The 12368-nt window shown below is 36.3% G+C and overlaps 1 pseudogene; it reads left to right on the top strand.

Moving 5' to 3' along the window:
• The window catches only part of LOC107286629, a 46273-nt pseudogene extending 40359 nt beyond the window's left edge, over positions 1–5914 (top strand).
• The last annotated feature ends 6454 nt before the right edge of the window (positions 5915–12368 follow it).

Here is a 12368-nt window from a genome sequence, read left to right as displayed (position 1 = left end):
AACTAAGGAGAAACTTCCTGACAGTTAGAACAATTAACCAGTGGAACAACCTGCCTCCAGAAGTGGTGAATGCTCCAACACTGGAAGTTTTTAAGAAGAGACTGGACAGCCATTTGTCTGAAATGGTGTAGGGTTCCTGCCTGGGCAGGGGGTTGGACTCGATGACCTCCAAGGTCCCTTCCAACTTTATTATTATTATATTATTATTTCTCACTAGTTCGTTTTCCTAACCATTGGTAAAAGTTATCCCATGTTCTAAAGTAAACTGAATCTTCTTTCTCTTTAATCTCTAAGGTCAATCTATCCATTTCTGTACATTCTAAAATTTTCTTAATTAAAACCTCTTCAGTCAGTAAATTTTCATTTTTCCAATATTGGGCAAATACTATTCTAACTGCTGTCAGTATATGCAATATTAAATATTCATTCTCCTTCTCATAATTAGATCTTAATATTCCTAACAAGTTCTGGTTTAAATTCTATCTTTCTTTTAATCATTTTTTCCAACCATGCAGGTATCTTAACCCAAAACCTTTTTGCTTTGGGGCATGTCCACCAGATAGTATCCTAAGTATCTGGTCTTTGTTTACATTTCCAGCAATTATTCAAAGTATTTTTAAACATTTTAGCTAATCTTATTGGTGTCATATGCCATCTGTAAAACATTTTATACAAATTTCCTTTATATGAGACTGCTTTAGTCAATTTGATATTTCTATCCCATAATTTTTGCTAGTCTTCCAAATCTATACAATATCCAAAGTTTTTTGCCCATGCTATCATTGTTTCTTTTACTTGTTCTTTTTCCACCTTTAAATTTAGCAGAAATCTAGAGTTTCTTAATCAAGTTTTCATCTGTTTTTAACAATATTTGATCAAATTCTGTCTGTTCTTTATAAAATCCCGTTATCTTCACATCTTTTCATATCTCATTTGTATTTGCAAATATGGCTACCATGCTAAATCAATACCTTGTCATTGTAAATCTTGTCTATCTTTCAATTTTCCTTCATTATCCAAGATATCTTTATAAGTCACGACTTTGTCATCTTATATTTTAAGGAGGTACCTGGTTGACACCTAGAATGGTGGTAGCAACCCGTGTCAACCATCAGCGCCAGCCAATTTGATTGTTCAGTTGACTGAGGTTTATGTCTAATGAATAACAACAACAACAACAGTAGTAGCAGCAGCAGCAGCAGCAGCAGTAGTAGTAGTAGTAGTAGTAGTAGTAGTAGTAGTAGAGTTGGAAGGGACCTTGGAGATCTTCTAGTCCAACCGTCCACTCAGGCAGGAAACCCTATACCATTCCAGACAAGTGGTTGTCTCATCTCTTTTTTAAAATTTCCAGTGTTGGAGCATTCACAAGTTCTGGAGACAGGTTGTTCCACTGATTAATTGTTCTAACTGTAAGGAAATTTCTTCTTGGTTCTAGAGTAGAAATTATTTCCAGAGTAGAAATCTATGTGATCAACATTTCCTTTTCAATTAGAAACATAGTAGATTGATGAAAAGAATCACTTTCCATTGAGCATAGGATAAATTCAAAGAACTGTGTTTTGTCCATATGAATCAAGGAATCCAGTTAATAGTTATATTTCTTTGTTTCTTCATTCAGCTTCACCATTTTTTGCAGCAAGTCTCCTTCAACAACAGTGCTGGAGAACAGATTTCCTTTGGCCTCAATGGGGAATTAGAAACTGGATTTGATATTTTCAGTTGGGTTACATTCCCAAACAAATCTTTTCTAAGAGTCCAGATTGGAAAGATCGACCCCATGGCTCCCCCAGACAAGCTCCTCACCATTTCTGCCAAGGATGCTGTTTGGCCCCCCATGTTTAACCAGGTGTGTCTCATTTTTCACTTTTTAGGAAATCATTTATTCACTGACCCATGGAAATAAATTAAATGATTGTTACCACAACAATCCTTGGATTTAGCAGCTTCATTTTTTATGTGATATGAACATTAACTGCTAAAATATAAACAGGTGACTTAAAATTTAAATGTCCACAATCTTTATTTAATTCCAATGCAAAATCTTCCCAGTAGTAGTCTTTGTTGATTATCAGTTGAGTCTATCAAAGCATGAGCAACAGACACAATAAAATACAGTAAAATGAGAGAGTGTAAGATAAAATAGTAAGATAAAATGGTATATAGTAAAATAAAGTTCAAAGATATAAAAATGAATCTTAGAAATCAAAAACAGTACATGCTTAAGTAAATCATCTTTGCATTCAGCGTCAGTGTCTTCTATGAATTATGTTCTTAGAGAATCCTGAATATTTGGGTGCTGAAGAAAATAAGGTTATTTTTATGTGACTCGAATTATATGGTTGTTTCAAGTAATGCCTGAAAGTACTGAACCCTTCCTGATCATTACAATGGACAACTGAATTCAACAGGATATTTGAAGTAGGCAGGATGTTTTTAATTACAGTAATAAAACAATAATACTTTGGAAAAGTACATAGCTTAATGGAAATAAAACATTTATTGCAACAAAATGAAAATATTAAAAAGGCATACAGAGAGTTTTGTGATTTCATGTCTTTAGATTTAAATTTGTATATGCCACTCCTCAAAGTGACAAAATAGGGAGCAGAGATTCTTTGTTAAAACAAAGACATTCTACTAGAGATGCTATCTATCTGTTTAATTAACTAACTAGTTATGCTACTCCAAGTGAAGTGATATGTTTGCATACTAAGCATAAATGTCACCCAGAGTTGGTCAATAGCAAGATGGGAGCCATAAAATTTCATCAATAAAATGAAATAAATAAAAAGTTGTTGAAGGAAAGACAGATTTTTTTTTAAAGTAAAATCAACAAGGAAAACAAAAAACTGCTTTTTGGAATGACAACACATTTCCAAGAGGGAAATAGATTTATAAATAGCTTCTTAGACAATTCAGCTTAATAAATTCACAGAATGTATAATACAGAAAAGAGCAACAAAAATGATTAGGGGACTGGAAGCTAAAACATATAAAGAACAATTGCTGAAATTGAGTATGTCTAGTTTAATGAAAAGAAGGACTAGGGATGACATGATAGCCATGTTTTAATATCTCAGGGGTTTCTACAAAGAGGGAGTCAAGCTATTTTCCAAAACACCTGAGGGCAGGACAAGAAGCAATGGATGGAAACTAATCAAGGAGAGAAGCAACCTAGAAATGAGAAGAAATTTCCTTACAGTTAGAACAATTAATCAGTGGAACAACTTGCCTCCAGAAGTTGTAAATGCTCCAACACTGGAAGTTTTTAAGAAGAGATTGGGAAACCATTTGTCTGAAATTGTATAGGATTTCTTTCCTGAGCAGAGGATTGGACTAGAAGACCTCTGTTATTCTGTTAATGTAATAGGTGTGAGATAAGGAACAATTAATGAGTCAGGTTGTTGTAGAGGTTAAGGCATCAAGCTAGAAACCTGGGAGACTATCAGTTCTAGTTCTGCCTTAGGCCCAAACCTAAATGGCAAATCACCTATGAAAAAAATCTTGCAACAAAACTGAAAGAACTATTCCAGGTATTCTCCAACAATCAGATGCAATTGAACACAAGAGAAAATATGAGCAGTTAATGGTTGTTGAAGAGGCATGGACTTCAGCTCTCAAGTTCAACAAGCAGTTGCTGAGGTTTGAGAAAAACTGAGTTAAGGGATTCTGTTGTGAATTTAAAACAAAAGAAAATGGAGAAATGGGACACTAAGGTTTGATGATGATGTGAATCTTTTGTGGATGTATAGATGACGAAATGAACACTCCCAAAACATAAATTCTTCATATGAAAGAAGTCTGATTTTATTTATGAACAGACATTGCCCCTTTCCATCTGTAATGAGAAATGTCCTTTTGGCTACAGCAAGGTAAAAGTGGAAGGGAAATTATCCTGCTGCTATGACTGTAGACAGTGTCCAGAAGGGAAGATAGCTGACCAAATGGGTAAGCAAAGGAATATACTAAATATATCGATCATTTAATAAATATAAATGGTTTTGAATTTTTAATCAGTTTTATAGTGACTAAAAATTTTGAGCTATCTTATAGATTGTATGTATAGAGGTTGGCAGGCTTTCTAATGGATAGTGGGAGCACCTTCCCCCGTGCGCTATTCACACTGACGAAAGGGAAAAGGGGATCGTGGTTACTGCTTTACAGCTGAAGTTAAATGATACGCAGGGAGGTGAGGAGAGGGAGCAAATGGAGGAAATATGCAAACAACCCCCACAAACAGCACATGCCGACACGTTCCTGTCATTAGGATTACATAGGATTGGAGAGGGGGGTGAGGGAAAGGGTTATATAGAGGCATCTAATTGTCTTGATGATGTTCCTAAAGATGGTCTTCCAATGATACGATGGCAAGGGAGACCTTCTGATAAACTGGAGGAGGGTGCTTCTGTGTCAGAACCCCATATGGGTAAATGGGATGGTGGGAAGGATGATTTTCAGCAAGGGAAGACAATGAACTGTAAAAGACACTCCATCCGAGATAAGAGGAAACATCTAGAGAGTGATTACAAACCTAATGAGGCGAAACGTCCCCATGGTGGTTTGACACGGAAATGCAGCACAAATAAGGATAGAAGGATAGTTAAAGGGGTTAATGAGGATGTTACAATGATTGGTTATCATGGCCCTGTCACGAGATCTAGGGCCTGGATGCAGGCGTCGGCTTATTTATAAATGCTTTTCCCATTGATTAACTTTGTGCCCTGAGGATGTCGGAAGGATCCGACGAAAGCTTGGCCCCTATGGTTGTATGCTTTTAAAAGTTTTTAAGGTTTTTACTAAACTTTTAATTGTCTTATATTCTCCTGGTGTTCGCAATTTTATTTTGTACTATATATATATATATATATATACTATGTGTGTGTGTGTGTGTGTGTGTGTGTGTGTGTGTGTACATACATATATACACATACCTTGGTAGAAACAATTTCTTATTAATTCTTCATACTTAAAACAATGGTGGTTCTGTGTACAGTTTTGTTTTATTTTTTTTCTCCCAGACTTAGATGATTGTTTCCCATGTCAAGAGGATCAATATCCAAACAAGGGTCGAGATTATTGTCTTCAAAAAACTGTAACTTATTTAACTTTCCAAGAGCCTTTGGGTATTTCTTTGGTAATAATAGCAGTTTCCTTTTCTGTCATCTCAGCTGCAGTGCTGGGAATCTTCATTAAGCACCAGGACACTCCTATTGTCAAAGCCAACAACAGGAACCTCACATACATACTTCTCATTGCTCTCCTGCTCTCCTTCCTTTGCACTCTGCTCTTCATTGGGCAACCTGACCAAGTGAAATGTCTCATGCGACAAACTGCCTTTGGCATCATTTTCTCTATAGCCGTTTCTTGCATTTTGGGAAAAACAACCATAGTAGTTCTTGCATTCATGACCACCAAGCCAGGCTCTAAAATGAGGAAATGGGTGGGGAGAAGGATGGCTAACACTATTGTCATATCTGTCTTTATGGCTCAATTCATCATTTGTGCAGTGTGGTTGGCAATTTCTCCCCCATTTCCAGATTCAGACATGTATTCCATAGTTGAAGAAATTGTCTTGGAATGTAACGAAGGTTCAACCAAAATGTTTTATGTGGTGCTTGGCTTCATGGGGTTCTTGACTGCTGTCAGTTTCACAGTTGCCTTCCTAGCTAGGAATTTACCTGACAGCTTTAACGAAGCCAAATTTATCACCTTCAGCATGTTGGTCTTTTGCAGTGTCTGGGTGTCATTTGTTCCCACTTATTTGAGTACAAAGGGGAAATATATGGTGGCTGTAGAGATCTTCTCCATTTTGGCTTCAGCAGCTGGATTACTGGGTTGCATCTTTTCCCCCAAATGCTATATAATTATTCTGAGACCTGATTTGAATAAGAAGGAGCAACTAAAAAAGAAGTGAAAACTTATATTTATACCAGACTCTTTGAATAAAGGCATATTGGTTATTTTCAGAATATAGGGCTTTCTTTCTTTCTTTCTTTCTTTCTTTCTTTCTTTCTTTCTTTCTTTCTTTCTTTCTTTCTTTCTTTCTTTCTTTCTTTCTTTCTTTCTTTCCAATTTGGGTATTCTGCATTATTCCCTTGTATCATCACATCAAATGACATACAAGGCAGTAACTTGATATATAGGGATACAGATATGTAACTTACATTCACTCTATGAAACCATGACAGATAATATTGCATGTCTCTCTTACTCTTCATGAAGATTCCCATGAAAGGGAGACAATTCAGTACTGGAAAGTAAACATATAGCAAACCCATATGACTGCAACCTGTTGTTCAATATACAGGAAGTTTTCTCCTCCAGAAACAGGCTTTTTGAATTATCAGGACAAGTAGGTACAGACATTAATAGCCACACATGGAAGTGATGTATAAAGTAGTATGTGAAATCTCTCCATCACACCACTTCAGCTCTGCTTCAGTTTGATAGCAGCCTGCCATAAATGTGGGGGGGAATGACTGCCCAACAGAAACAATAATTGAATGATCCAAGGACACAGGCATGGGAACGGAACACCTACTAAAGAGGTGCCAAATGTAGAGCTGTTATCAAAACTACTAATTTGAACTTGGACAATAACAAGATGAAGAAGAATAGCAAGAACTGGGAAACCATCAATTGTAGTCCTTGAAGAAGATGGTGTTGAATAATTGCTTCTTAGCTTTTCTCATATACCGGTAATTCATCTTATTCGTGATCACAAGTGTCCTGTCTTTGTTGATTTAATTGATGTCATTCTTATTCATAAGCCTTGGATGATATTACATTCTGCCTGCTGAGATTGTTTCATAAAGCATTTTTTTCTTTTTTTCTTTTGTTTGAAATTGATGAGTGCAACTTTTTTCTTATCTTAAAGATATTGTTTTGTTATAAGATGTAATAGGATAATGTAAGGATGTAAATACTAGATTATATTTAACATGTAGAGTGGGATTAAGACACTTGTAACTATAAATGATGAATAGAATAGAATAGAATAGAATAGAATAGAATAGAATAGAATAGAATAGAATAGAATAGAATAGAATAGAATAGAATAGAAGAGCTGGAAGGGACCCTGGAGTCTTCTAGTCCAGCCCCCTGCTCAAGCAGGAGAACCTATACCATCTCAGACAAGTGACAATCCAGTATCTTCTTAAAAACCTTCAGTGATGGAGCGCCCATGATTTCTGAAGGTAAGATGTCCCATTGATTAATTGTCCTCACTGTTAGGAAGTTTCTCCTTAATTCCAGGTTGCTTCTCTCTTTGATCAGTTTCCAACCATTGTTTCTTGTCCTGCCCTTTGGTGCTTTAGAGAACAATTTTACCCCTTCTTTGAGGCAGCCTCTCAAATACTGGAATACTACTATCATGTTACCCCTATTTATTCTTTTCTTTAGACTCACTACCCAAACCCAAGTCATGCAGCCATTCTTCATATGTTTTAGTCTCCAGGCCTTTGATCATCTTAGTTGCTCTTCTCTGTAATTTTTCCAAGATCTCAACGTCTTTTTTGTAGTATAGTGACCAAAATTGGTTGCAGTATTCCAGGTGTGGTCTCACTAGGGTTTTATAAAGTTATTTAAATAACTTAAAATTTTACAAATAAGGAAAATATTCTGGTTAATATTAACTATGATTTCTGAAAACTTAGAGAGCAAAAGATTGTTTAAATTGTATATTTAAAGCTAAATGTGGTATTGATAGACCACGGCAAAGTATTTTGCAATGTAACAAATGGATTAAAGTATTTTGCAATGTAACAAATGTTACATTGAAGATGGTGATCTTGAACTGAAGACTTAGTATTAATACATAATATGTCAATCTCTACTCAGCTATTATTTATTGTTTATAAAAGGTAGAAAAAATGAAGGAAAATAAAGAAAAAAGGGGGGGAAATTGCTTATAAGAAACATCAGTATTTGGTTTGCAAATTCCTCCTTCTTTATTTATCAAATATTTATTTCATTTTATTTATTAAATTTGCATACTGCCCATCTGACCAGAGGCAATTCTAGGTAGCTTACAGATATTCATTTAAAATGCAGCATAAAACAATAAAAGAAATAGCAATCTTAAATTTAAAAATTCAATTAAAATGAAACTAACCAAGGGAGAAAAGTATGTACAGGGAGAAGGTGGGGTGTTATCTACATTAGCCACCTCCAAAGTCCGACAACTCCATTGGTGCTCCAGGCTAGTTGGCATAGCCATGTCTTCAATGTCTTTTCAAAGTCCAAAATGGTGGATCTCACCTTGGGGGTCATGATGTTCCAAAGGGTGTGACCTATGCAGAAAAGGCTCTTCTTCTTGACCACATCATCTGAAATTCCTTGGCTAATGGGGTCTGCAGCATGCCCCTTCTGCTGGTACCAGTGGGGTGGGCTAATCTCATTGGGGTGAGCCAGTTCTTCAGGTAGCCTGGATCCATATTATGAAGGACTTTAAAAGTGATAACTAACATCTTGAATTGGATCCAAAAGCAAACTGGCAGTCAGTGCAGCTTTCAGAACAGTGATGTAATATGGGCCATTCTAGGGCACCCAAGAACTGCCCATAAAGCTGTGTTCTGCACCAACTGAAGCAGTAGTCCAAGTGTGAGGTTACCAGAGCTTAAATGATTGAGCACTGGGACTACTGACCCAGGAAAGGGCACAACTGGTGCACAACACCAAGTTGTGCAAAGGCTCTCTGAGCCATGATTGCCAGCTTCTTATTGAGCAAGAGTTATGAGTTCTGGAGAACCCTCAGATTGTACACTGGGCCTGTAACTCAATATGTTAAAGTCCTGGAGTTAGAAGCTCCATACACAATGGAGATAGATAGATAGATAGATAGAAAGATAGATAGATGGATGGATGGATGGATGGATGGATGGGTGGATGGATGGATGATGATGATGATGATGATGATGATGATGATGATGATGATGATGATGATGATGATAATAATAATAATAATAATAATAATAATAATAATAATAATAATAATAATAATAATAATAATAATAATAATAATAAAGTTGGAAGGGACCTTGGAGGTCATCTAGTCCTGCTCAGGCAGGAAACCCTATACCATTTCGGACAAATGGCTGTCCAGTCTCTTCTTAAAAACTTCCAGTGTTGGAGCATTCACCGCTTCTGGAGGCAGGTTGTTCCACTGGTTAATTGTTCTAACTGTCAGGAAGTTTCTCCTTAGTTCTAGGTTGCTTCTCTCCTTGCTTAGTTTCCACCTGTTGCTTCTTGTCCTGCCTTCAGGCGCCTTGGAAAATAGCTTGACTCCCTCTTCTCTGTGGCAGCCCCTGAGATATTGGAACACTGCTATCATGTCCCCCCTCATCCTTCTCTTCATTAAACTAGACATACCCAATTCCAGTAGCTGTTCCTTATATGCTTTAGCCTCCAGTCCCCTAATCATTTTTGTTGCTCTTCTCTGTACTCTTTCTAGAGTCTCAACATCTTTTTTACATCACAGTGACCAAAACTGGATGCAGTATTCCAAGTGTGGCCTTACCAAGGCCTTGTAAAGTGGTATTAATATTTCATGTGATCTTGATTCTATCTCTCTGTTAATGCAGCCTAGCACTGTGTTGGCTTTTTTTGGCAGCTGCAGCACACTGCTGGCTCATATTTAAATGATTGTCCACTAGGACTCCGAGTTCCTCTCACAGTTACTACTATTGAGCAATGTACCCCCTATACTTTACCTGTACATTTGGTTTTTCTTGCCTAAATGTAGAACCTTACTTTTTTCACCATTGAATTTCATTTTGTTAGATAGCGCCCAGTGTTCAAGTCTGTCCAGATCTTCCTGTATTCTAAGCCTGTCTTCTGGAGTGTTGGCTATTCCTGTCAGCTTGGTGTCGTCTGCAAATATGATGAGTTCCCCATCTATCCCCTTGTCCAGATCGTTGATGAAGATGTTGAAGAGCACTGGACCCAGAACAGAGCCCTGGGGCACCCCACTATATCTATTTCCTCAAAGTGTAGTACCATTGGAAATATGTTTGTGAACTATCTAAAATTCATTAAAGGAGAGGAGGAGCCATGTATTTTTTCTAAAAAATAAAACATAAATTAATCAATGAGGGGAATAATAGGACATAAAATTTTCTTTTTTACCTTTTTCTGCATTTGTAAGACAGAGTTCTACACCTGATTTGGAAACAACTTTATATCCCTGTTTGGTTTAATAGTTTCAGATAATCATATCCCTCCCAAATTCTGTGCACAAAAGAAACCATTTTAAACTTTAATGGATGTGCCTCAAAGTAAAGATTTTTTTGGACATGAGTATGAGTAAATGATCAGTGGTATCTGTAAATCCTTAAAAATAAGATCAAATTCCATTTGTTTTCAATTTGCTCCAAGTTTCAAACAAATAAACAAAGAAACCCTGACAAAACTTTGTCATTTTACTATATGTTGGAAGACAGAAAATAGCTAAATATTGAAAATCAAATTTTTGATATTTAAAGATTACAAAAGTCTCATTAAAAGATAGAAAAATTAATAGAAAAGTCAACCAAATTTTGAAAGAGCTATGGTAAAAATAGGACATGAGCCCAACATGTGGAACCTCAAGGAAAGCATATTTGAAGGGCTCTGGGGTTAAAAATTCTCCCACACCAGATTCTAACTCTGATTTGCTCAGACCAGATCTTTAGAATTGTATTCTTGGGAATTATAAATTGATTAGTGTAACAGGTGTGAGATAAGTAGCGGTTAAGGGAGTGGGGAATTTAAACCAGAAACAAATCTGAAGAATGGAATAGCAATGTTTGGATTAGATCTGAAGGGTTTGGGCATGTCTAACTGATGAAAAGAACAATCCCAAAGCATAAATGTTTCATGTGAAAGAATTCTTATTTTATTTATGAACAGACGTTGCCTCTTTCCATCTGTAACAAGAAATGTCCTCTTGGCCATAGCAAGTTAAAAGTGGAAGGGAAATTATCCTGCTGCTATGACTATTGACAGTGTCCAGAAGGGAAGATAGCTGATCAAATGGGTGAGCAAAAGATTACATTGTATATATAAATAATTTAATAAATAGAAATGAGAGCTGAGTGATTAATAAATATTCTTGTGATTGGAAATCTTGAGTTTCACATCATATTGTACTATTCAGCAATTAAATATTTGAACTGAATTTTCATAGCTCAGCAGGATTTTTGATGATAACACTAATTAGTTCACTATAACAAGCAAGTTCAATTTTCCAGATTTGAATTGTCCCTTTTTAAGTTTCCTTGAATATATTTTAAATATTTTCCAGGAAACCAAAGTTTCTCATTAGAGTATCAGAAATTCTTCCTTTGTACCTCCTTTTTTTGAAGTAAAGTTAATGGTGATTACATTTACTGCAATAGCAATTTTTACCATTTATCAGAAATTAAGACTCATGGTAGCACACTGTAAATTGCATTATGAATTATTTTTTTAAAAAAAGCAATTAGAACCCCTATGTAACCTTAGTGGATCTGGAGTATCATTGATAATTGATATTGAAAACAAAAAGGGTTCCTGTGGATGGTTTTCTTTTTTGTTTCTTTTTTACAAAGACTTAGATGATTGTCCAGAAGATCATTATCCAAAGAAAGATCAGGATAGTTGCCTTCAAAAAACTATAACTTACTTGACTTATCGAGAGCCTTTGGGGATTTCTTTGGTAGCCATAGCAGTCTCCTTATCTTTCATCTCAGCTTTAATACTGGGGATCTTCATTAAATACCAGGACACTCCCATTGTCAAAGCCAATAACAGGAACCTCACTTACAGCCTTCTCATTGGTCTCCTCCTCTGCTTCCTTTGCACTTTTCTCTTCATTGGGCAACCTGACCAAGTGAAATGTCTCTTGCAATGTCTTTTCTGTAGCTCTTTCTTGTATATTGGGGAAAACAACTATTGTTGTTCTTGCTTTCATGGCCACTAAGCCAGGTTCCAAAATCAGGAAATGGATGGGGGAAAGAATGGCTCTTTCTATTGTCCTATCTTGCTCTGTGGTACAACTCACCATGTGTCTAGTATGTTTGGCAACTTTCCTCCCATTCCCAGATTCTGACATGCATTCCGTGGCTGAAGAAATTGTCCTGCAATGTAATGAAGGTTCAACCACTATGTTTTATACTGTCCTTGGCTGTATGGGGTGCTTGACTGCTGTCAGCTTCACAGTGGCCTTCCTAGCTAGAAATTTACCTGACATCTTCAATGAAGCCAAATTTATCACCTTCAACATGTTGGTCTTTTGCAGTGTTTGGGTGTTGTTTATTCCAACTTACCTGAGCACCAAGGAGAAATATATGGTGGCTATAGAGAACTTCTCCATTTTGGCTTCAGCAGCTAGATTACTGGGCTGCATCTTT

This window comes from Protobothrops mucrosquamatus, unplaced genomic scaffold, assembly GCF_001527695.2.
Source record: "Protobothrops mucrosquamatus isolate PMUCROS unplaced genomic scaffold, P.Mucros_1.0 scaffold303, whole genome shotgun sequence".
In the NCBI taxonomy this organism is placed as follows: Eukaryota; Metazoa; Chordata; class Lepidosauria; order Squamata; family Viperidae; genus Protobothrops; species Protobothrops mucrosquamatus.
The sequence above is the reverse complement of the archived record's forward strand: the minus strand, read 5'-3'. Positions and strand labels throughout refer to the sequence as shown.